Source organism: Echeneis naucrates, chromosome 19 (genome assembly GCF_900963305.1).
Source record: "Echeneis naucrates chromosome 19, fEcheNa1.1, whole genome shotgun sequence".
Lineage (NCBI taxonomy): Eukaryota > Metazoa > Chordata > Actinopteri > Carangiformes > Echeneidae > Echeneis > Echeneis naucrates.
The window spans coordinates 10,402,769-10,429,843 of NC_042529.1; the positions used below are offsets into that span (position 1 = coordinate 10,402,769).

At 42.9% G+C, this 27,075-nt stretch overlaps 1 protein-coding gene across 1 annotated transcript in view; it reads left to right on the forward strand.

Annotated features, from left to right (window-relative positions):
• Window positions 1-4,234: 4,234 nt before the first annotated feature.
• Window positions 4,235-27,075, forward strand: part of raraa (retinoic acid receptor, alpha a) — a 131,516-nt gene continuing 108,675 nt past the window's right edge. Inside the window, exons 1-2 of the mRNA XM_029527111.1 lie at window positions 4,235-4,578; window positions 20,865-20,934. The gene's annotated coding sequence lies outside the window, so the exon portion shown is untranslated. The remainder of the gene's footprint in view (window positions 4,579-20,864; window positions 20,935-27,075) is intronic.

Sequence of the window (27,075 nt, forward strand, 5' to 3'; positions counted from 1 at the left end):
TTATGTAGCCTTTCTGCATACATGTTCAGAGACACATATAGCCATATTCATCTGTGGTTACTTTTAAGCGCTACATTCATTCATTCATTTTCTATCACTTATCCGTTTTGCAGGGAGTGCTGGAGCCAATCCCAGCTCACAGTGGGCGAAGGCGGGATACACCCTGGTGGCCACCAGGGCCAACTTACAGAGATGAACAACCATTCACACTCAAACTGCAATGTAGAGTCACCAATTAACCTAAACTATGCATTTCTTTAAAAGGGGGAAGGAAAACATGCACACAGAAAGGCCTCAAGCCTGGCAATGGAACTTGCAACCTTCTTGTTGTGGGGCAATAGTGCTAACCACTGTGCTGCCATTAAGCACTACATTGTTATCTTACTGTGATATTTCCAGAAATGCTCTTTCAATAAGAGCAATGGTAGTGCTTTCAACCTTGCTGTGAAGTGTTTTCACAGATGGTTCATTGATGATATCACCATTTTGCTCAATTTTGGATGTCAAGCTCTTGTGGAAGATATCAATTGCAGGATGAATAGCTGATTGCTATGAATTCCTTTATATGGCCTTATATATACGGCCCAGGAAGGCAGCAGCCTGGACCATTTAAAACTCTTTGACCAAAAAGACTTTGCAAAAGGTGGTTAACCATCAAGCCATGGCACCCTCACAGCTTTCACTTCTCTACTGAGCATTGAATCATCTTCAGATGTATACCCAAGAATGGCTGCTAGACTCCCGTTCTTTCTGACATCAAGCCCCAGGGCTCGCGTGTTGCCCCAGTGCTTTAATTTGGTAAACTGGAAATGTTTCTCTTGGGTGTGAGTGACACCTTATGCAGAGGAGGGCCCCCCCTTGTTTCTGCCACCCTCTTTTTTTTCTGTGAACCCGGCTGTGGGATGTGGTATGTGGCCCCATGCTTGGGGTGAAAGCATTCATCAGGCTAGCTAATGTTACAACACTTTGGAAATAGCACTGGATCTTCACACTGGACAGTAAATAGGCACCAGGAGTTTAGAGGTGGAAACTGAGCACCTGCTGAGGGACTCACCAGATGCCTTGTCAAATGAAACAGGAGAAAAAGAGTTCACCACAGTCCTGTAACAATAACCTTCGAGAGTGACTGTTTTATGTCATGCGTTTTATCGGAGGGAATCACATGATTTAGGCAGTTCTGTGAGGCCACTGAGGACACTTGATGTTATGCTTTTTAAAAATCTGTCTGTCTGTATTAAGTCTGTATTAAGCAGCACATCACTGCTTATCAACCTTCTGGGTTGGTGTCATCATAAATAAATAACATTTCAGAAAATTGATTTTTCACTGCCTTGCTAAATTAGACACACTATCTGTATGGTAAATATGTATCTATGGCCCACGGCCTTTGGATTAGTTTCACATAAAGACTGGGAACTAACGGAAAACACTTATGCAGCTCTCTCTAAATAGGACAGAAAGTATCTAACATGACAATCTGAAGCTCTAGATTAGTGATCTTTATGACAAGATAAGTTAATCGGCTGCTACAATAATGAGAGGAGTGTCAATTTTTCTCAGCAGGAAAGTTCAACAGAATCAAACATCTCAGGGTACTGTTAGTAATCTCAAGGCACTGTTCAGATAAAGCAGGTCAGGTCATTAATTCAACAACTCAGCAGTTCCCACATAGTGCACAAAAACTTTTCATCATTATCTTTTTTGTTCTGACCCCTTGTGGGTTCCCTCTGGTTGGGAATCACTGAAGTAATGTATACAGTGGTCAGTAGTTGTTAATACTAAATGTCCAAACAACCAGCATGGCTCTGTCTAGAACCCTCGGTGCCCTTTGTTTCATCCCGTGGTGCAAATTGATTTAATCTTTTTTGCATAATCTTGCTGACAAACGTGGTTGAAAGTATAGTGGGTTAGCAAAGATCGATGCATATTACATAGTATGTATGTATAATACTTTGTGACATTGTCACTCTTTGAAAGATGTGAAAACAGTTTAGACAGCATTAGAACTGTTAGATCGTCAAAAGGCACTCAATCTCTGATTTTCTATCTGTACAGTAGCCAGATTCTGTAGCACATGTCCTTGCATTGAGCCTGCCATACATACAGACTATATAACATTGCCAGCAAGTATCGCATGACTTTTCACTATGCTGGACATGACCTTACAGCTGTACAGTACATGGTGAAATGCTGTCTATATCTGTCTCTCAGAGTAGAGGGGAGCTACACAAGACTGGAAGGCCATTAAGATTCAACTGCAGTAACTTCCAGTGTAAACCTGGCTACAAGTGGAGGATGCAGCTGGGCTGAGGAGACCCCAGAGGCCCTGCTATCCAACATAGAGATATGTAGAGGAAACCCAACGCTACACACTACAAATCCCCACACTAAAGTTGAGTAAATGGGGTTGAGCCTACACAGCCTACATGAAATCATACTATATACAAACACATACTGGGCCCCAATTTCACCTGTCAGGGGTTTGTGAAATAAGACAGCTCCTGCTCTTCAACCATTCTGTTATGACTGCAACTATTTCAACCATTGCATGCTTATAGCATTTTACAACAGCCTCAGTATATGGTTTCTTGCATGCCAATCCCACACCCCTGCAACCATTACATTCCTCAAGTGTGTGGTGATGTGTGACAACAGACACACTCACACCTTTAGTATAAGAGAACCTTGAAGGCAGGGAAACAAGGAAGATACTGTCGCCGGCACTCTCTCTGTAGCGGCGTCAGCGCTCCCAGGAAAAGATGAAAAGCAGCTGAGGAGGTAACATAGAGGCAAAACATGTCACGAGCTGTCTTGTGGCCTTTTGTCCAATCATATGGGACAAGCAGTTTCACATCTACCACCTGTCACAAAACTTTGCTTTCTGGGGCGGAAAGCTATTGAGCATAGCTGTTATATTTAAGAGACAGAAGAAAATCAGAGCCTTCCCCTGGCACACAAATACCTTGCACGCAAACACTCATGCACTTCTTTGCACCCACTGCTGTGTGGGCTCACACTTGAGTATACATCAGTGCTGGTAATAATAATTATTTTAATAACTGTGACAGTGATGTAATATCCATGGCCGTAATCATGTCTGGTTAATGGTAAAATAATATGTAAATAATATAAACATTATAATCGAGAAAAAAAAACAAAACAAAAAAAACCCAGCTGAAAATAAATTATTTTTTAATCACAGCTGCCACCAAGTAAGTTACAGTTTCACTGGCAAAACACATGCACACCGTTATGACCTCATGAAAAAAGAGCAATCACAAAAAGGCATACATAATAGTAGATCACACATGACAAAACTAAAAATATATAGACTACAGAAAAAGAAAATGCAGTCAGTGAGCACACAGCTGGGTTGCTCTTTGACATGTATAATGCTACTTTAGTGAGCTGATGGAGCTGCAGCCTTTGGTGACTTTAACAGAAGAAGCTGACTGCCCAAATGCGGTGTGACAAAAGGGTACAGTGCAGTCTGTGATGGAGGACATTTTAGAGGCTCTAATGGTGTTCTCAGCAGGATGGGAAGGCACAGTCACGCAATGGAGGAGGGGCCAGACTGATTAAAATTTGATACATATTTCAATATCTAAAAATTCAACAAAAACAGACGCCAGAACGTTTAAAACTTGACAAAAGGAAAGCTGTCTTTCCTTCTTACAAAGTCACATTTGAAATGCCGCTGCTGAAATATGAGGTTGGGAGTTAAGCTATTATTACAATTGTTATATAACATATTATACATACAGTGTGTGCTTATCTCTAAGAGGTGCAATGTATGATTAAATATGTATGAATGTATGATTGCTCTACATATTCTTACTTTTACTTATTGCTCGTAAAAATACTTCCTTGTAATGACTTTTTTTTGCTTGCTAAACTCTCTTTTGCAAAGTTATGCTCGTTTGCATTTCTTTTAAAAAAAATATCCCAGTTTCATAATCAGACATTGACTGGATGCAGCCTCATAATTAAGTGTTAAGGTTATTCTTTAGCAGCATTATAAAATGAATTAACAAATTTTTAGCCACTTGACTGCTGTCATGGAGGCTTAGAAGAAGTGAAATGTAATGAGGAGGATACGGTCCTTTTTCTTGTTGCTCCACATTAGTCGAGCAGAGCAGAGCACATCTGGAGGCAGCAGGACACGGTCGCCGGCGGACCGGCCCATATAAGGGAAGGGGCGGGGCCGGAGCTGGTGTTGGATTTCACAGCCAGAGAACGTGACTGCAATGGTTGCCTCTCAGATGGCTGAGCCAAACTTGACTGCTCTCTGAAAGCGGCTGGCCGCCTCCTACCTACGGTCTTCAGCGGGGGGCAAAAATTGAACTCAGCGGATTGCGAGAGCGCCGGGGAGTCGGCAGAAAAAGTTTTGAAAAACAGTACCACTGCGGGAGAAATAAACAGCTGCGCGGCCGAACTTCCACCAGCGAAGAAGAAAAAAAGAAGAAAAAGAATAAGAAGAAGAGGAGAAGGAGAAGAAGAAGAAGAAGAAGAAGAAGAGGAGGGAGAAGTTCCAGCAGCAGCCGGAGGGGACCGGGAGGAGGAGTCAACAGGTCCCAGGTACCACCATCACTTCTCACTGACAACCTGTCAACATTACACAACGTGCCTCCGGGGGGTCCGTCCTCTGCGGTTGGAGGGGTCAGCTATCAGGCTGTACACCCACCCCCTCCACCACCACCACCACACCTTCACCTGGAGGACTTTGAATGAGTCGTGCTTGGCCATGATCATGATGTGCACGGCAGAGTCACAGGTCTTCACGCCGCTCGCTGACACTCGCCGGCCGGGTGACTGTAGACAGAAAGTCTCGCTGTCAACGCGCTCTCATTTTCGTGTGTCCGGGTTTTTGTTGTAGTAAAGGAAGTACCTGATGGTGCTGGTCCGGAGACACCATACTGAGCAGGACCCGCAGTCTGTCGCTGCAGCTAGCATGCGAGGCTAACGCTTGGGACTGGGGCAGATATCAGCTCTGACAGCCTCAGAGGCAATTAGCCAAGCCAACCTGCTCACCCCTGAGCTAAATGCCCCACATGTGGAGCTAAAATGTGTCATATTTGCGTGTCTGCACCGACTCCGACAAAAGCTAGTTCGCTTTTGAGGCGTCAGCAGGACTGATTGTGTAGAAGTGTGTGATTTCACGTATAGCGTGTGTGCAGACTTTTGTTTGCACGGTATCGCATCGCCGCGGGTCACTTCGGGCTTAAGGTGAACTTTTGCTCGAGTGCTCTATACACTGGTGCTGATACGGATCATATCAGGAGCCCACTTCCTCTCCTCGGTGAGCTCTGAGTGGATGAACAGGCACAGCTCGCAGAGGGTCAACCGCAGCCTGCATTCCTCTGATGTGCTCTAATAAAGAGCTGCAAACTTGATGACCCGACACACACACACATACATGCATATACTACACACTCACACGAACAAACAGCAGAAAATGTGGCGTTAAAGTACAACTGCAAACTGACAGGCATCTCAACCAATTTGTTAACACCCCTGATTAACCCCTGTCAAGATAATGTGCCAATTTGAGGTGTCTGGATCCCAGCAAATTAAATGTCAGGGCTGTGTTACAGCATTTCAGTTACATACCCTGCAGCATCAGAGACCTGCAGTGTTATCTTGTAAAATGTTTCTTGTAAAACCGCATTTAACAGTGCTCATTACCCTCCATCGAAGCCTCTAACAAGTACTTTGTGGAAGTCTCATTTCGTCTGAGTAATATGTTAAGTGCTAGCACTTTATGCTTCCAGCACAAGATGATTTGATGAATGATATTGTATGATACTGTAGATTTTGTGATGCCTCTGTCAGGCAGAGATCTATTCTGAGGTGGGGCTGGGCTGAAAAATTCTCTTTTATTGTGAAAATCTCTGACATTCAAAACAGGATGAGTTAGAGGAAAAGTCAGTCCGTGGGAAATTGGGTACATCTTTGGGTTTTCCCTCTGTTGTCACCTCCTGGTTTGGTATGATTCACAGTGGTTGTACCAGTATCACATAGGAGGGCTTGGACTTCAGTGCCACGTGTGATAATATTTATAATAATGGTTTTTAGAAGTTTGTTTTTGGCTTTTTTTTTTTTTTTTAACTTGCTCTTTTTTTATTTTACCTGATGTCGATCACTTCTATTGCCACCTGAAAAGTGGGATGCTGGTATTAATAAATTACACTCATGTATTAGTTTCAAATCTAACAAAGTGAGAAGTTATTGTGTCCTGTAATTATCATGGACAATAGCTCTAGTCATGTTTTTCACGCTTCCTCCTCTGAGAGCATGGAGAAATTTTTTTACAATGGATTCAGACCTGATGAATTGTGAAATTCTGAATGTGCTCCTCAAGATGTGAAGTTGCCCAGTGTTGTTTATGAAAATGCAGCAGTGTGCTGTTTTGACACTGTTGAACCTTCTCAGTCAAACATCAACGGGAAGTCAGTTTGCTCCTCGTGCAAACAGTGCCAGTTAAGAGCCTCACACGCCTTGGTTTCACATGGTGCTAAATGTGTCATCATTATGGAGGCAGTGGTGCACTCCCACCCCCTCACCATGTCCCTCTCTTTCCTCTGCAGATTGTAAAGTAAAGTGCGAATGACACTGGAAAGGAAATTTTTTATGTGCTCTGTTCTTTTAAAAACAGAATAGTAGTGAGTGAGTCAGTAGCTCCTAGGGTTTGTCAGTTTTATTTGATGGCACTGACAAGCGCTGACAGACTTATCTTTTTTTTTTTTTTTTTTGCGCATCATGTGTGGAACAATTCATAATGATTTTTTATAAGCAAGATTGTTCACACCTAGGCAAAGTTTTGTGAAATGAAATTGCAAACTTCAACCTGCCAAATGAAGCAGATTTCTCCAAATCATTTCTTTTGATTCTCTGTGGGGTAATGGTTTAAAAGTGAAATTAGCTCTGTATGTTGAATTTAGGTATTTTCCACGTTACATTGTGTGTGTAAGAGTGTGACGAGACTGGCTAAATTCGACTTGGGGCTTAGTTTGAAAAGATTCTTCAGTCTGTTAGGTGGTTTGGTTTGGTTTGGTCTGGCAGGTCGTGGTCTACAGACATCTTTGCCACCGCAGTTTGCTCCCATATCTTTGAAGAGCCAGTCTGACTCACCAAGTTGTTGCTGTGCAGCACAAACTCATCAGGTACTGACAGATAAGACATGTTCCCCACTGTGGCAGGGCACCCTGGAGATGTCACCCAGCACCTGCTTTACAGCAAACACCTCTCCCCAGTCCAACACACACTTTATCAGTGGCATCTGTTTCTGGGGAAAGTGTCCAACTTATTTGAAACAAAGCAATGATAATGGTGTTCAGAATTTATCTGCTTGTTTAAATGTTTTGGTGTACCAGTTTACTTGTGTTGCCAATTATCGTTCAATTGGTCAGATAATAAGAATTGTTTTTTTTTTTTCTCCAAATGGGGTTTAGTGGAACCAAGCACTGTAATACTGTAATAAAACCAGCCCTGACCTAGATGAAAAAGGCCTCGACTCTGTCAGAACAACTAGACATAAATTGGGATATTACAGTGGTTTGGTCATGGTGCCCAATGACGTAGTCATTGCCTCAGGGACTGGGGCGAGTGTGGGAAAAGCAGGAGAAAAAAAGGGTGGGAGCTTATACCAGGAGAGTGTAGCTGAAGCTGAGTTGGATTTTTTTTTTTTTTTTTTTTTTTTTTTTTAGCGGGGGGGAGTGGAGGCACTGTGATGTTGGGATGTGGGAGCTTCACTCACGTCGACCAGCGGCAGTTACACAGGTCTGCTTTTGCATACTGATTCTCTTTCCTCTGCTCTCCGCACAGCAAACTGTCCTACACGGACCTGCTGGCTATGCAAGGGCAGCTCCCCACTCCTCCCTGCTCTTTTGAACCACTTCCTTTTATTTCTGATTTCATGGCTTTAATTGTATTAAATAATCTTTACATGTCAGAGTGCACAGCTCCCAGTGTTCATGTTAAGAGGGAGAGAGAGAGAGAGAGAGCAATTAGGTCATAGTGGTGGAATAACTTGGTTTCATCCCAGCCTTAAAGCGGCAGGGTACCCCAACTCAACTTGTGCTTTATATTCGCCTCAAACCTTCAGAGTTAGATTTTCAAAGAGGTCCAAGGCCAGTGGGGTTATCAAAGCACTCAGAGAGAGAACTTAATATCTCTCCGTTTATAGTCTCATAATAAAATGTCCCAGAATGGATCATCGGTTGTGATATTTTAGGTTTCTCACTATGTTAATTTGCCTGAAGAATCAGGCCACGTTTGTCTCCTTTTTTCCTAATGAGGCTGAGCTAAAGACCCATATAACCTATCCTGGTTATTGATTCGGGATGTGTTTCAAGCCACAGATTGTTTTGGTAGACCTCAAAATTATTGACATATTTATCTGCAGTTGTTATGCTGCTTTTTTTTTTTTCTCCTTTTCAGACAAACAGATCCATAAGATTGCACAGGACAGTGATAGTAAAGCTCAAAGCTTTGTGTTCATGTTTGTTGCAGATCTGTTTCACATCATCTGCATTGTAAACTTTCCCATAGGCTGTCGTCCCATATTTAAGATTGCATTTCTGCCATTTGGCATGTGAATGTTCTGGCCCATAGAAGAACATTTCATTGCCTTCTTCACAGAGTTTCATACTATTTTCCACACTCATTTTGTACCTTGGCTTTTTATGAAAGTGTCTCTGCCCGGTCGGACCGTCCCCCGGCGTGATGGCTGACATTTCCAGTGAAAGAGCTCTATTGTTGGTTCTTATTCCCCCTCCACCCTCCTCTCCATAAAACAATGGTGTCAATTGCTTCCACTGAGTACATCCACAGCTCTGAGTGAGAGACAGGCTGGCCGGGCCTGCTAGCTAGACTGCCAGTCGTCCTACCAGGCAGCAAGGCCGACCTCTTCATTCCCAGTGATATCTCTGTGCTTGAGCCCACAGATTCCTCCTCAGGCATGTGTGCTAATATTATATCTGTAGCATGAGGAGAACTGCCGCTTGATCGTGGGTGCATTGCCACCTCGTAAATGCACAAATAATGGTTTGTATATATATTTATTTTTCCAACGAGACAGTGGAGGACACCAGTGGCTTCGACACACCCCATCCCCCACCTTCTTAATGAATGGTCTCCATTCTATTTACCTTCATTTTCCCCAGGACACTGCCATTAACTTTGACAGATGATATGTTCTTTCACTGAAACAGTGATCCTGAGCACACTGTCACTGGAAATTGGATTCGCACACCCACCCCTCTGCTCTTTGCCTTTTCTCCATCTCTCCTCTCCGTCCTCCTTTCCTGTTGCTCTCTCTCAGTCTGCACTGAGGGACGTGCCGTTAATATTCCATTTAGAGCTGCGCTGTACAGCTGAGCTGCCAGGTTAACCCTCTAATGCCATGAGTCAGAAACCTAGCCAGATAGCCAGTGTCACTTAGACAGATGTTTGATGAGCCAGTCTGTCCTTAGGCGCTCTTTGATAATTTCACTACTACTGTGTGCCAAGTGTGTGTCTGCAGTCAGTTATAAGATCGTTTTTGTATTGAATATCAAAACCTTCCATTCTTGGACAATAGAGGATATAAAAAATACTCTACTGCTCTGAATCCAGATCAAAAATATATCCAAGTAACAGAAAGACCATCATATTGGATGGCTCCAGATTATGTCAGCCACTAATGCTTATTTTCATTATTGATTATGTTGATCTTAGTGTTTGCTGTCGCAGTTTCCATCACAGTTTCCCATACTCCATGCTGACATCATGTCCAACCCACACCTCAAGATGCACAGATGTTCAGTCTACAGTGACAGAAAAAAGAAAACCGAGAAAAGTGGATACAATGGAAAAGAATGGAATAGAAACCTGAGCATGCTAGGCGGTATTGTAAGAAGAATCAGTTCAATGATTCTCAAACAAATCCTCTCTAGATCACAACACTGAAGTTGCTGCTGATGGGATAGACTTTCATCATACCAGAGCTCATTTTCCTAATTGAGAAACTTGATCGGGTCTGTGCGATTTCCCCCTCGGCTTTAAGAAATATTACATGAGTCATCTGTGTAGTGACCATGTCCACTTTCCAAGCACTACACGAACTAAAGCATCTTAACACTGATTTCAGTGAAACGAATCCCCTCTATTGTGCCTCCTGTGTGGGCGTACGTGGCAGTTGATAGGGTGTTACCCAGCTGCTGTGGATGCAGCTGCCTGCACATTAGCTTGAGCTGCGAGGCCACATTTATCAGTATGATGTGAACACCACTGTGAGGAGATAATGGTCCTGAACAAAGATGATACAACTCTGGCTGCTGCTAGCTTGACCAGCTAGCTGGTTGTAATTGAGTCAGGTCATAGCATCATTATTGCACTGCTCTGCTGCCATGGCTTATGCATGCCAAGTCCATGCAGCTAGTGAGCCACTGCTACTTATTCTGTCTTCACTGGCTGTCATCGCAATGCAGCCAGACACAGTGTAGAGCCATCTCACCAAATCACTATCATGCTTGCAGCCCAGGCGCCGACTGAATTCCAGTGTTTGCAGCTGGAGGAGAGGACATCAAGCCAAAATTCCCCAAAAAACATTTCAGCAAAGGGCAATTTCAAGCTGTCCCATGTCCCATATAAAGCACTAATTGATCAAGTCTTGATTGTTTAAATGGTGCAGCAGTTTTTGTTGTTTTTTTATTTACATGTACAGAAACTACTTTGCACTTTGTACAGAACATATATTTGTGAGGAATGCATGCAGCAAACTAGGCCCCAGTCTTTAGTTTTTAGCAGTGAATAAGCATAAGCAGTGAATATGAATAATATTCCTTTCATCAATGACACTTGTGACATATCATCAATAATGGCAGATTCTTTGATTGGTTTTGTACTTCATTTTGTGTCAACATAATTTCCATTTTTCTTGACTTTTTGTGGCGCAGTAATAATTCTGTAATATGGCCCACGAGGCGGCATATGGCTGCCATTTATGATCAACAGCTTCTGTAAGGAGGTGACTGGAATATGCAAATGTCTACATGCTAATGGAATAGTATTGTAATGAAATATGTTGCATATAGACAATAATGAGCTCTGGTTATTGAGTGTTGATGGCTTCTTCTCAGTCTTTGTAGTTTCACAAAACTGCAGATTTTTTGTTTGTTCATCGTGGCACACATACACACCACCATCCAAAGCATGTATAAAGACACAAGCGTGCACACACACAAAGACTTAGATACATGAACTCTGCATTCTCTTTGATTCATGGCGCTGGGTAAAAAGCGTATTGATAAATACCTGGAATACTTGCCCATTGAAATTGTGAAACTAAATTGGCCAGAACTGAGACAGATGCGGAGCAGTAAATTAAACAAGCAATCTTCTCTGTTGGGTGACAGCACAATGGTGATTAGGATTTCATGTGAGCTGCCCTACATTATTTATGGCTGTGCTGTGGGCTGCCTGCAGTTGAATAGACCCACAGTCCATTGACTGGGCACATTACAGGAGGCCGACTCATAGCGAGAGGGGGAGTTAAAAATGGCTTTATTTCCTCTCGAGGAGGTCCATTTTCATCTAAATGAAGGTGGAAGCCCCAAGCGTGTTGTTTCCAGGCTCAGCGTGTGTGAAATGTGTTGACTCTGTTCTCTGGCTTCTCTGCTTAGTTCTGCTTGGTGTTTCAGGGTGATTTCTGCAGAACCTCCCATTTGTACACATCAACCATCCCTAGTTTTCCTAGTCACTGCCAACTTTGTGCACACTGTCAATTCACAACTTGGCCACTATTTTTCTTGTCCACAGTTATTTATTTACATTGCCCCCCAATTTCATTTGATATGTGGTAACATATTCTGCATTTGGGCTTTCTGAGATAAACATTAGAAGATGTGCTGAATCACATCACTTGGCACTTTGGAAACACAGAATGCATCACTGAGGATAGTTTGGAAACTGAATTTCTATGCATAAAATTCATGGAAAAAGGGTACGTGTCTCTTAAGAGGAAGGTTGGACAAGATTTAGATATACTCATCCAGAGGAGAAGAGAATTAACAGAGAATTAAGGTTCAAATTCATCAATGAGATGTGTCTTCGCCTGCAAATTTGCGTTGAATTAGAGGCAGCGAAGTGAAATGTCATGAGTTGCTAATGCTGTCTGTCTTGTTAACTGATCCTTTTGGCTGTTTATTTCTTCATGCTGCCTTGCAGTTAACTTGCAACACAATGCTGAGCATTAAAGAACCAGTTCCAATGTTTAAAGTTCCTCTCCAAAATGGTTTCAAACTATTTAAAAATACTTATCTCCTCATTGAGAATCTGGATCAGTGCCCCACCCACCACTGCTGCTTGAGCTATGATGACAGGTAAAAGAGCAGAGCATATCACGATGACTAGCTGAGGAAATATCAGTGAGGCTCAGCCAGGTTGGGCCTGAGTCAGAGCCAGAGCTCTTAAGGAGTTAGTTGTACACCAAAGTCAGCGACTTGCAGATGACAAGTGAAGTAATTTGTCTGATAACTTGTAACTGGCAGTGGCTGACACAGTGTTAGTCGTACTAAGGCAAACTCTCTTTTTCTGCACTGACAAAGGCTTTGGGTGTATTTTCCACAGCCCTATTATTGCTAGTCGACCGGATTGTTTCCTTTGGTTACATGACTTAAGAAACTCTGGCTTACTTGGTTCACTTGGTTTTACTGAGATTTCCAAGGTGGAAATAAACAGTCATGGTATTTATTTCACCCACAATATTTCTTCTATTATTTAAAAACATAATATGGATATGATAACAAGGTGAAAAACTTGATTTTCATTGGAAGGGATGTTGCAAGGAATGCAATGGATTTGAAAAAACAAACACATGATTGGAAAGAAATATAGTTTTATATCATGCATTAAGGAAAACACCTTGATAGCGTCCATATTGATCTTACAGATCACCTACAGGCACAACAAATTTAAGCTACTACAAGCCCAATTTGTAGGTTTAATTCCAACAATGCATCAATGACAGAAAAGATGATGTGCCCAATGTGAACTGCCCAACCGGTATTTTGCATCAGCACAACTAAACTGATACAGATGAACCAATTTAATATATTACTGGTTTTCTTAATTAATATTAACTTGCTTATTGACCAATATTCATCTCTTTGTGCATATTATGTAGAACCAGTGGGGGGAAAACCCAAGCACAACAGGATGTGGGTGTGTGGGTGAGGCATTTATACATTATAGAGACAATCAACAACAATAAGGGATGAAAACTTATCTGGAGGGTTTGGTGGTGCATCTGCCGCATGCCGAGTCCCCATGGCAAACAGAGGCCTTTTGTGTCAAGAGAGGGATTTTGTTTCAGACTATAAAAGTGTGGATGTGGCTCAAAGATTGTATTGTTTAATGCCATCAAGAGAGATAAGAGAGGATGGCTTGGAAGACATACAAACGTCTTTATAGCCTTCAAAGCATATGCAAGTAATGCATATATTTAACAAACAAATGTTGTGTACATGTTATGTTTATGCAATTTCATTGGATTCCTAAAAACAAAGTATAGTATAGTACTCATTGTTATATAATATATCCATAAAGATGCTGAAAATTTGATATTTCAACTGAATGTTAGCTGTCCCACTGTGACTATGGTGAGAAGTGCTTTGATAATATCAAATATTTGCTGTAAAAAAAAAAAAAAAAAAAAAAAACAACAAGAAGAAAAAGAAGTTGATTTCAGCTGCTCTCACCTTCTCCATCACTCCCAGTGGTGTGACGCAGCAGTGAATGCAGACAGTGGTGGCAGCAGGAATGGGGAATGATTGAGGGAAAACAGAGCATTCTGAACCCTGCCCATTATAACACCTTTGCACATGTGCAAAGGTGCCTTCCTTTGCCTTTTCATTCAGCGTTGCCTGAAGCATTAAGTCATTCTGTTGAGTTCATTGTTTTGCTGTTTAATTTGCTATGTTTGTCAGTCAGTTGTTACAAATAACAGAATTACTACGATACAATGGGCTCTTTGTTCAGTTTTAGTGTTGCAGGTCTTCTGCTTGCTTCATGACAAAGTGATAACAGGTGTGGATCATCTGCACCCCATCAAGTTGTTGGAAGTTGTAAGGTGGGAAAATAGTTTGGCACATAAATCTATTAAAGTTGGTGAGTTCATGTCTGCTCATACCTGAATTTAAATTTCAAATAACATCTCTACATATTTTTCTTTCTCAGTCCTTGCTGGTCTCTAATGAGACGGTAGCTGTAAGGCTGTGGGTTTACATTGTTAATTCCAGTGCAGATCTACACCTCCTGTAAGAATGCCTGAAAATAACTTTTTGCTGCATTTGGTCAGGCAAACGCCTGAGTGCTTTGAGCAATTTGCTTGAGGGACTGAAAACTGTTCATCTTCTCTCTGCGTTGGTGCTGTGGGATATGGAAATCAAATGCCATCTCTAATTTGTGTTTTGCTTTTGCATTTCACTTGTAGTAGGGTCATTGTATACTTTCTGCCCATGCACATGTTATGAAATGGCTAAAAAGAAGGCTGTGTTTGTTTTACTGGTAAAATTTACTGCCATGATCACTTTGATGAATGTCTGTTGCGTGAGTGCGGGCTAATAGTCCTTCCACACAACGGTGCGTTTTGATTCACCGTTGGCCCCTGGCCCAGGATACCCACTCAAACTCTGGTCCACTTGTCCAGAGCACCAAAACAATGCTTAGCTGCCGTGCTTCTTCACAGAGCCACTGTCAGATGGTCCCCTGGGGGTGGGGTGTTTTCTGATAAGCCTATGCCAAATATGGTTCATGCATCAATTGCTTCTTTGTCATTTTCTCCATGTGAATGTCAGTGTGGCTGAGCTGTGGCTCCATGGATTCCCTGCATTTGGATACCCTGTGTGGCTTTCTGCAGGACTAAGGTAGCACTGCTTGCCTCCCCCTCCACTACAATCACAGCCCCTTCATCCTCCAGGCATTGTTTTAATATCCAGTGAAACTTACTTCTTACGCTCTCACACAAAGCATGAAATACAAGCTCTTGTATTGGCGCTGGCAGGTATTTAAAGTTCTGATCTGATCCAGGCTGTGCTCACTAAATCATCAAAATGATGTAACATTTCACTGCTGTTGATGTGTGCCAGCATGGCATGTTTTTCCATTTAGGGATTCCAATATTTGTGTCTGTCATAAACACATGGCATCTGGTTGCCAGTAGTGGGCCCGGCCTTCATCTGGACGTTGACATCAAAATGTGGTTGAATGCTGTAGAGAGACACTGCCTGGCTTCTCAGTTAGCAGCTTGCGTAGGTATGATAAATGTTACTGGTCACCTTTTGACCCACAGAGGTCAAGCCTTTGCCCTGTTGCTCATCACCATCCTCCCCCAGTCTTCCCTCTACCTCTGTACACTGTGGATACCCTTTATCTTACTCTCGCTATAGTTTTCCTCTCCAACACTGCGTGTCCGCAAACAGCACGCAATGCAGCTATGTACTTTTCCTGTTTGCAGTCAAGTGTGAGATCCCCCCCCCGACTCAAGGTTTATCTTTCCAAATATATCTTGTGTTTTGTCTTGTGACCTCTGAAATACATTTATGTTGTGAATGTGATTAGATACAGTGAGGCAGAACAGATATGCTTTCCTGTGTGTTTTCAACTTTAGTTTTAACCTTTGCACTTCTAATATTGCAGCCAGCTTTTAGGACCTTACTGAAAAGATAAGTAAATAGTAGGAAGTGTGAGATTATCAGGGAAATAATCTTCTGAAAGAAATGAATTTGGTTCACATACCAAGGACAGGGAGGTATAAACATGTATGCACCCACACAACTGCACAAACAAACGCACACTATGAGTATCCATGCTAGATGAATTTCTGTTCGGTTTTCTTTTCCACCGGCAGTGTAAAGAATCGAAGGAGAGCTTCTGTTCTTTTGAAAATCCACCTGATAATGTCAGTAGCTGGCTCTTTGCCTGAGCTGGTTGGATTTAAAAGCTGAAAAAAAAAGAAAAGAAAAGAAAAACTCCTGGTCTCCAGTGCCCAACCCAGTGTTACACACTTTACACACCCAACACAGTGGCCCAGATTTTCTAAAATCCCCCAGTGAAACAGCTCCTCTGTTTGGAGCCTTTAGAAATGGATGGCAAATTTTATTTTCACGGGAGACCCCTCTGAGTTGAAGAGTGCAGCACAGGTAGGAATAATAGGGCTGGCAACACAATGCTGGCATCAGCATGATGCTAAATTTTCTGGGTTCACAGATAGGCCATTACTCCAGGCTCTTTCCCCTTCCAACTTAAATTTTCCACATGAGACTGATTGAGCCATTCTGTATTGCTAAGCTGCGTGAAGAGTGCTACTTTTATAATGAAAGAATACTGCTAAATCAAGGCTTGACAAATCTACTTTCTCCATGTCCTCACATTTAGGGTTGGCGGATTACGCTCTAATTTTAGTGCCACTTATCTCCTCAGCTGCTTTTAAGAATTAGTTCCAAATAACAAAAAAGTGTGAAAATTTTGAAGGGTTTTGGGGGCTAGATGGGAGGGGTGGTGGGAGTTGGGTATTGTCAGGGATGCAACGCTGGAGAAAAGAGATTGTCTAGTGGTAGTGAGGTCCTTTTGCATAAGAGTTCAAATTTACATACAAATCCCCAGTGACAAAAAAAACTGTGTTTGTGGCAGTTAGGCAAAAGGCAGTTATTATAGGGAAATCTTTGAGGAATTTTTCAGCCGCTGTTGGTCCAACCACACAGTGTCTCAAGTGGCTTCATGGGATCACAAACCCTGATGGAGTTTTCTATCCCTCTCTCCTTCCCTCTCTAAGTTTTCTCAAACAGAAACTTGGAGACTGGATGTTTGTTATTGGAGCTAAACGTGTGATGAATGAACAGTTAGTCAGAAAGCTCCTGTGAGTTTTGTTACTGCGAGCCAGCACTAAGTTCATCTACTCAAAGCTGGATCTCGTTTCTTGACTTGCTCTAAAATATTACTAAGACCCTGATAGTCCAGACCTTTCCATCTCGCACGTGCAATGCAACTTTGACATGTCATCAATACTAAACAAGCATCAATGCGTCACCTGAGCCACTTGCTTTCAAAACAATGGAGGACACAGTGTTGGTGTGCATTCAGCACTTTTGAATAGACGTCAGGTTATTGATTCTGCTTCAAGGTCAGCATCAATTCTTCTCTGCCCCGTCCTCTCTTTTTTTTCGACAGCGGAGGGCAAAATGAATGCAAACTTACTGCTAAATTGACCCAGAAAGGGAGAGATCCATAAAAAAAGGGGCAGCTTCCACTCAGATTTGCTTCTCTGGGCGTGGAGCCCTTGTCATTGCAGGCAGTGTTTGGATGTGATTATGTAATCCATCAGGGTATAACCGTAAAGGGGAGGGGGGGGGGCATTGAGGGGTTGGAAGGTAATAGTGGGGCAACTGATGATCATCGTCTAGCAACTGCCCAAGGGCAGGAATGTTTTGTGGGTCGATGTGTCCGACAGGTGGCTTGGAGACGCTAATTGATTAATGATCAGGGTGATATATGAGCCCCTGCGGCCAGCCTAAACATAAAGGCCCAGAGCACTGGTGTCACCCTAAATCATTTCCAACCAGGCCAGTAAACCCAAAACAGTGCTGTCATTAGCATATGAAAGACCAATCAGGAGGGGGACTGTGCCTTCCAAGCCCTTTGTGGACTGCCTATTGTCAACATCCTGAGTCTGAATTAACAGGCTAGCATTTTATGCCAGATGAATAATGACAACAAAGATGGTTTTATAATAAGGGTCACTCAGCACTAATGAATGATTAACATCACCACAATCTAAGTCTTTGATATTGTCAGGATTTGAACCTCGTTCTCTGCCTTGCTCTAGCTTTGAGAAAAGCTCCGCCGATACACATAACTGTGCTCATAAAACGAAATCCTGTCTCCTGCTCTATGACATGCAAACTGATGTTGTACAGTGCGTAAAATATAGTTATAAAAGTCACAAATGAATTGATGTATTTTCACCATGTGTTATACTAGCCATAATTCCTTATACCTAGAGGTGAGATAATTTACATTCTTCCTGTACGTGGGTCAGATTCTTCCTGAATGATTGAGCATTAGAGGAATCCACCTGCCCCCAGATGATCGTATTTTGCACTTGGTGTTCCATATCACACTGTCACAGTGGATTAGTCTCTCGCAATTTCCAACTCACTTCCCTCATTCTCTGTTTCTGTCTCTCTGAATCTCTCTCTATCTCCTCCTCTCACTCTCTCTGGTTATTTACCATTCCACAGGGGGCTTTGCGTGACTCTCTTCATTGTTTTGTTTGGATGACTCTGAAGGACAATGGCAGTCTGGAGCCTTGGCCAGCACTCAGTGTGTGTGAATCTGCATCTTTCCATTGGGAGTGCTGTCCTCCGATGTCAAGAGAGGTTATGTGATCTATGTGTGACTGAAGGGGGTTTCCACCACTGAAAGCCAGAGCCTCAATGAGAGGGGGTTTATCTTGTGTGAATGTGTGTGTCTGTGTGCATTCACATGCACGTGGCTGGTGGAATTTTATCCAACCAAGTGAGTTAAAACAACAAACTGCGCCTGCGCCGAATGTGAGCTCATGACTCTCACTGCGTGGCTGCCATTCCAAAGTAACCATACACATGGAGACTGCTGAATCTACCCTCAATCAGATTTTTTTTACACATTTGTGCTTAATAGCAGTGAACAAGTGTTGCTGTCACAACAAACAAGTGAACGTCCCTGGGCCAATGAGTGATTCCACTTGAGCGTTTCACCGCCTCCCATCAAACCTGTTTAACCACAAGTACCGGAACAAACCAAATCCCAGTTCCAGGTGCCAACGCTAGACCATACACTGAGGATCAGGTGACCCTGCTGTATTATGCTCTCAAGCTCCCTGCTTGGTGAGACTGGGTCCCCGAGCAATTGAGACCTTCTAGGTATGGTAAATTGGGTTCCATTTGAAAAGCAGATGGACTTGTCTGGAAGAGCTCCACTTGTGAGGGCCCCTTCTTCTCCTTGCGCTTGTGTGTTTGTGTGTATGTGTGTGTTGAAGGTGAGTGTCTGCAGTTAGTTGCTTTCACCCAACAGCAAAGATGAAGACGTGATTACCCAGGGCTACTCCTGTCCACTCTCATCAGTGTATAGTCTCCAGGCTCACACGCATGGTCCATACATTTACAGATACACACATGCATACGTGTGTAAATTCTGTCCTTATTTAATCTTACCTGCTAAATGTCTCTAAATTAGGGGAACAGAAATATTAGGTTGTCTGTTGCTGGCATTTGCATTTGATTGCATTGCAATTTGCGCAGTACTCAACACATTTTGTTGTGTTGTGTCATAATATTTCTATGAAGCATAGCTCTAAATTTAAAATTGTGTTAGTATGCAATAATCTCCATATGCACTTCTTGGCAGTGACATGTCTCTGTTTTTGCTGGTTTAATTAATCTGATCAACACTTAGTGAGACCCTGAAAATGGAGTTGGACCAAAGGTTTGGATATTGAATTGAGCTTTGTACAGCAGCCTGCAAAATTTGTCACATGGTAAAAGGAAAACCAGTCTTTGTAGCGAAAACAAATTATTTCTTGAAAAATGCTTTTTTTCTCTGCTGTGTGCTACTTGTTCTCAGGAGCTTGTGATAACAAATTAGTGTGAAATTCATTTACCACTTTGAGCCAGGGGGAATGGATTTTTTTTACTTTGGTGGTATCATGACCCCTCTAAAGAGCAATCATTGCCATGGTTGTCACGAAACTGTCCCGATATAACTTGCTGCTTTCTTTGTTTACTGAAGTCCAGAAATGTTCCTTTACTATGGCAAGTGCCTAGTGATGTGAAAGAAACCCGGTCAGACCGCAGTTTTAAATGCCACTGGTTTTTCTTGAACTTGCCTTTGGAAAAACCTGGCCTGGTTCTACATTTTGTTGGACTTTGAGGAATCCTGCAGACAACCTAAAAAGAGATGGTCTTGGAACTTTACTCAAAAAGAAAGACAGAATAAAATCACTGTTTTTGACTGCTTTTGACAGAAAGCATTTTTCTATTCAGACATTATTGACCATGATTTTGCAGTTTGGCATATCTGTTGGATCAATGAAATCCAGCAAAATGTCATCTAACATGTACAAACCACTATCCTGTAATTTTCACCCAGTTGTTTTTGGTTGAAAACAATCCCACAAAAACTTTTTCCAGGCTCGGTGTAGCACAAAGGTGGCGTTTTATTAGTGGTCTTAAATGTCATGTGACTTCTTAAATTCAGCTTTGCAGCCAGATATGTTGGTAAATACTGCCGATATTTTATGGTTGGTCAGTAACTAAAAGGTATCGTTGTCACACTTGCTCCTAACCAGATCTCTGTCTGCAGCAGCCATTCATCTGTACTGCAGCAACCTAGCTGTCCTTCTGTGAAAGGATGACGCGCCGCTTTATATTTGTCTCTATCTTGGCAACGAAGGCGCCTCTGTGTCCCTGTTTGTGCATCAGGCTGAGGGGATTTCTAGGCTGCCACCTGATTCACATTGCTGTAATTGAGTTGTGGCCATAAGCACTACTGTGCCTGCTTGGGCCCTAGGTAATTCACACACCACAAAAGCGCTGTTTTACTCCAGGTTTCACATGATCTCTCAGACACAAATGTCGCAAGTGAGAAAGTCCAATCTATTGGAAAAAGGCGGGGAGATTATAGGCAGTATGAGAGCGAAGGAAGGAAAAAGAGTGTAATAGTTTTCATGTAGTTGAGCAGTTCTGTGCCAGAGAGACTAGGCAGTCACTCAGTCTGCAGCACGTGGATAAGGACCACAAATTCTTGGTTTCAAATATCTTCTTCTCTCTTTCTTCCTCTCTCTTTAGAGCTTAGGACCTGAAATCGATTCAAGAGGAGATTTCCTTGGCCAAGGACAGGGAGATTGACGTTTTTGGGGTAAGCCCGATTTTATTTTTTTCGTTCCTGTCAGCTCTATGTGATTGGACTTCCGCACACTGTCTCCATCTTGTGCACTACACAATGACATTGTTTCTCATCATGTGACTACTGTGTCGGGTTTATGGTTGTATTTGACATGAATCTTGTGACTAAGTGTTTTTGGTTTTGTGTTTTTCCCGTTGTAATGTCCTTGGGTTTTCACTGCCTTTGTAAAGGTCATTGTTTGTGCTCACATGTAAATCTTTTCTAACCAGCGGAATAACTTTCAAACACATACACAATTGCACACTCTTTACTCTTTAAAAGAGTTACTGTATGTTGTGGCCTGCCTGCCGCCAGTGGTAGGATCAAGTCTAATCCTGGGTCTGTTGCCTCAGAGTTGGAGTGTGCAGATTTGAGATTTTCTCTGTCATGTTAAAGTGACAAAGTACAAAACAAAAGCAGCCGTTTGTCATTAGGAATTGGCTTGGAAGAACTTGGACCTCTGTCATTGAATATAAACCAATTTATTGGGTCTGATTATCTTGCATCAGCTGTAAGAGACTGTGGCAACAGAAAGAATTGTACTATTTATTTCTCTTCATTTAATTTCAAGCTTTTTTGCCAGACACTTATTACCATCATGAGCTGAAACGGTTGGTCAGTTTCTCTCAGCCAATCAGGACTCAGGCAGAATTTGCCCTGTCCTGTCATGTTTGTCCTGCTCCTGATGGCACAAACTTTTGTTTCACCTGCCCTGTACTGTCATGTCCTGTCTTGTCATGTCGTGACCCATCTTGTCCTGTCCTTGCCGTCCCTTCCTGGCCCTAGGGAAAGGTGATCCTTCCCCCCTTGAGGAACACCTCCTTCCATGCCAGCCTTAAAACACAAGCAACTATGTTACTGTGTGTGCCAAGATCCCAACCAATACCCAGATGTATGCGATTCCCTACGTAAATCACTTCTTTCATTGGATGACTACATCAGAGAGGGTGTGTGTTTTTGTGCACAAACACATATTCACACCCCCAGAAGACGCACATGTGTTGTAACTGGGAAGGACAAGTGCTCTGGCAGACGCTTCCCTGTTAGCATCCAGTTTGGCATAGGCTGGCCTGATGGACAAGACTAAAGCTGGCACTTTGGTCATATATATGCACAAGTTCCCTCTTTTCGTCTTTCCTCACCCTTGGATTTGTTTCTCAGAGAATGTCATGCCAGTGTGCCATCTCAGCTTTTGTCGGGTTAAAAACTGGCAAGGGCAGTTAGAAAGACATGCTGGAATTAAAGTAGGCCAGCTTTTGATTCACTTTGGCTTCCCTCTCAGTTCTTTGGATGGCATCAAACTCACTTAATCTGTCTATGATGAAACATCACACTTTTTTGGAAATTATACAGTTATTCCATTAGCTGCTTCATTTGCTTGTTTTATTTTGTGGACTTACGGAAGGTACATGCAGTACTTAAATGCAGTCATTTTCCTATTTCTCTCACTCTTTGTATCTGAGTTTGCAGGTTTCTGGGATTTCATCTCCAAGTAAAGCAGTATTTAACCCCCCCCTTCCCGTCATAATTTAGATCCAGCCTCATAAGTGGGTTGGGAAGCGGCCCCGGCAGTTGATGTGGAACATATGCCTTTAATGATTCACACTCAGTGTGCGGTAGGTCGGTGGTGGCTGCCGAGACTGCTGCCTCTCCCTCTGTCTAGAATGGGACTCCTGTGTTTTTCGGGTTTTTTTTAGTGATGTGTTTTCGTTGTTGTTGTTGTTTTTTTTTTTATTCCATTTTGCACGTGGAAACTACAGGGACGTTGAAATGTGTTGTTTAGTGAATCTTGTTGTTCTGCATCAAAGCTGAACTGAGTTGAATAATCAGCATTTGACACCTTCGGTTCATCATCCTTTCTATCAATCACATTCTCACTGCGCGATTGGATTTGTCAGATTTACATAAATCTCTAAATGTGGAGAGCTACAGTTGATTAAACCGCTTAAATGTAAAGTGGTTGATTTGTTGTGGACAGACATTGTGTGGAACCTTTCTGCCTCAATCAGCAGAGTAACAGAAGTGCTGATGCTCAATTGATTTAAGTTTTTGGTTTTGAGTGTGCTCTCCACCCAGAGTGAAAGACAACTCATGAATCTCATTCAAACAAATGCAGTCGGTGCAATCATCCACTCAACTGTAGGTTTACCTTTGATCGCGTGCGTGTGTAGTCTGACTGTACAGTCAAACAGCAGTGAAATGTGCCAGCACGTGACAAGGAGTGGGTGCTGTCTATCCAAGCTGATATAAATTGTTTCCTGTTTTTGACCCCCCCCTCCCAGCTAGCTTCTTTCCATCCATGCTTCCATCTTTTGTTCTTCCCCCTTTTTCTCCCCATCTCTTCCTCTGTCTCGCCATCCTGGGTCCCACGCCCCTTTGTTTGGCCTTGTTTGACTTTTTCCTTCCTCCACTCACTCATATGTACATCACAATTTCCCACACACACTGAGTGGACTGCGTGCAAGCATCGTATGAGGACAAACGTCTCATGTCCTTTGTCCTGTCCTTCCTTTTTGTGTAGAGACAAACTTCCGGGTGCCCCCAGCACTCCAGAAAGATATTAATGTACTCGCTGACCTTGTTGGAGTGAAATACTGCACATGTGCATTGGCTGACTGGAGAAACAACGTGTACTGTAGATGCCAGGCTAAAGCATTGTTTTACTGTGCAACAGTGATGCAGTCATTGTTTCACTGGCAGTGCTGGATCGTATTTTTGTCATGATCTGAGGAAATGTGTGTAAGTGTGGGTTTTTCTTTTTTTTTTTTTTTTTTGTCATGATGCTTTTTTTGTTTTCATTACTGGGGGAATCATTTAAACTCAGTTCTTGACTTGATATCCATGAGTTTACCAATCTTGTTTAGTGTGGTTTTATGTGCCACTGCTCAGTTTTTACAATACCCATAATCCACAACATAACAAAGTGCCACTCATAAAGTGTTGCTTTAATGAAACTATGTCTTTGTACTGTTTTATGTTGTGTGTTTTGAGTAAATTAGTGTTAATCTTTTTTGGACTCATAAATTAAGCTTTCTGTTAGAACTTCTTCAAGGCTCCCAAAGCTGGTTTTGGAACAAAAGAGTAGGCTCTTGAAGTACAGAGTGTGTGTGTGTGTGTGTGTGAGTGCTGAAATTGATGATGAGACCTCCCTGGATTTAAGTGTTGCTACAAAGCACCACCCGATACTGTACTGTGCAGAAAACCCCAGCCAGTCTATTCCAGAGGGCGTAGCTAACAGTACTGAGTAGTCTGCAGTTCCTCTTTGGGGCGCCTCCTGACAGGAACTTGGCAGTAAGGAAACATAAACAAATTCCCTGCGGTGGGCTGGCAGGCTGGGCGGTGCGGTTCCCCCCTGTTACCATACATGCACAGTGCAGCACAGCCTGGCTCAGGCTAGTCTGCTCAGCTCAGTAGCCACAAGCTGTGAGAAATAGATCTTAAAGGGACAGGTGCTGCCTAAGCTCTCCGAAGGGGCACAGGCCCGCTCTGCTGCCTGTTCTCCCTGTAGTCATCACAGATGCATAGGCCAACCCGTTTACTTCCCACTGTATTGTTTCAGACTGACAGTGATATGTGTTACTCCTGGTGGACAGACCTTTTAGAGGTTTCCAACAAAAACATTCAGATGGTGCCTGGGGAGGGAAACTGCTTCCAGGGGTCTCAAAATGGTTGCCTGTGCTGAGATAGCAAAACACTGTAGCAATGATGATGTAATAATGGACGCTGGGGAGGTGGAAGGGGTGGCAAGGGTGTGGTTGGACCAAAAATCATAATACATGTACATGCACGTGCTCATTCACTAACCAATGCAAACATGCTTATTAATACACACGTATACACAGAATTGCATGCCTACAGTTCTCTGTTTCTTTGTATCTCTACATTTTTCTCTCTCCTTCTCCAAACACAGTGGTGCATTGTACAGTCTGACCTGGTCCCTGTCCAAAGGCAAAGAGAACCCAGATTGCTGAAACAGAGGGCCCACTACTAACAGGCTGGCCAGGCTGTAGTTGTTATAGCCTGCTATGGCCTTCCAAACCAATGGGGACTGCTGGCTCAGCCCAGAAAGTGTGTGTGTGTGTGTGTGTGTGTGTGTGTGTGTGTGTGTGTGTGTGTGTGTGTGTGTGTGTGTGTGTGTGTGTGTGTGTGTGTGTGTGTGTGTGCCACACATGCACTTTCTTTTTGATCAGCTATTGAAGGGGTTTTTGGACGGCACTTGCAGGAGCCAACATGGCACCTCAGTGCAATTTCAAAAGCACTGTTAAAGACATTTGCCTGACTTTTAATAGTGCTCAGTCTCCACAACATCACCAAAATACACTATTTTCAACTATCCTTTAATGATTGTGTTGGCATAGAGAAAAGAGTGTCGTTGAGTTGGAAGAAGAGAACCTCCTCCTCCTCTAATTTTTACCAGGAGGTTTAAACATGATTTTTGTGTTTTTGTTTTATTTGGGTTTTTTTTTTTTGGGGGGGGGGGGGGGTAGGGCTGGGGTGGTGATGGATGCAAGAGCCAGCACATAGTCTGCCTCATTGGTTTCAGCCGCCTACTTGAGTCGCTCCATGTGCATGTCTATGTTTAGAAAATGGAGAATGATTTTCTGGTTGTGGATATAATCTATAGCACATTTTGAGAGTAAACATATTCCTAATCTTTGCTTTTTTGTTTTTTTGTTTTTTTGTTTTTTTTTCAAGGTGAAGTTAACACATTTGTGTAATCCAGCCAATCTAAATATATTACATTTGCACATCATTTAAGCGCATTCCCAGAGGTCGTTTTAGCTATGTAATTGAATTGGACCATGAGTAAACCTTTATGCAAAATAAGTGCATACAACTTATGAACTTATAAAACAGGAAGTTGTCAGGATTATGTCACTGGCAGACATTTTGTGGAAGTTACAATGCTGTCGCCTCCTCATCTGTGAGTGTGTGTATGTGAAGAAGAGAGAGGGAGAGCAGAACAGTCAGTGCTCTTTCTGTGAGCAGCAGAGAGGTGGAGAATGAGAACGGGTGACAGAAAGCCTTAGGATCAAGCTGTTCCACTGATAGAGCACAGCACAGGCAGCTCTGGTGACACTGCAATGCACAGGAGGAAGGCGATACTAGGAGACTATAGAGGAGTAGATGGCACCAAAAGTAAATCAGTGAGACAGAAAGAATCTTCCCCCACAGGAGGCGTGTAGATGAGGATACTGAAAAAGGGCTGATTGGGAGGAGATGATGATGGGCACTCGTGGTGTGGCAGCAGGTCTCGTGGGATGCCATTAGGCTGTGGGGATATGTGAGTGAACATGAGCATGAGCAAAGTGTAAGGCTGCTTGTACACGTCCGTGTCTCTGCTATGTGTATGGGTGTCTTAGAACTCACCCTCTCACTGATAAGGTAAAGAAGACAGCATAAGGGCCCAGATGCATCTCCACCCCACTTACTCCTCCTCTCCAAGGTCCCAGTAGGCACATCTCTGTAATGGCCCCTTATCGATCCTGAGGCCTCCTTGTCCACACTCAATGCCCATCGATCGACACCTCACAAAGAGTCTCAAAGGGCTGCTTCACATCCTGAGGCTGTGACTCACTGTGAAGGTAGTGCGTGTATGATGCGTGCATATGTGTCTGAATGCTTGTGCCTGGTGTGTGTGTGTGTGTGTGTATGAGTATGTGTCTCCAATAACCTTCCTGTACCCCGTTAATGTAGCAAGAGACCTTGAGTGAAATCTTGTTGCACCATAAAATGAAGGCCTTATTCTCATTAAACCCTGAGCGATGCAGGACTCCATGTCTAGAAGCTTGCAGCATAAAGACATAAACGGCCAACATAAAAAGACTTGCGCAGCCACTCTGCAGACTCCCACAAGAGAGACAAGACAGAAAAAGAAGAAAAGAGTCCCTCGCTTCCCATGTCCAAAAAAAAAAAAAAAGTCTGATTAATCAGTCAAGCCACATGAAAACTTTGCTTGTTATTGTTGCTGCTTGATTTATTGAAGGCCTGGATCTGGGTCATGCATCCCCCCTTCTTTCTCTCTCCTTCTTTCTCTCTCTTTCTCTCTCTTCCTTCATTCTTCCCCTCTTTGCCTTTTTTTCTACCTAAATAAGGACCCACCCCCCGTGTCTC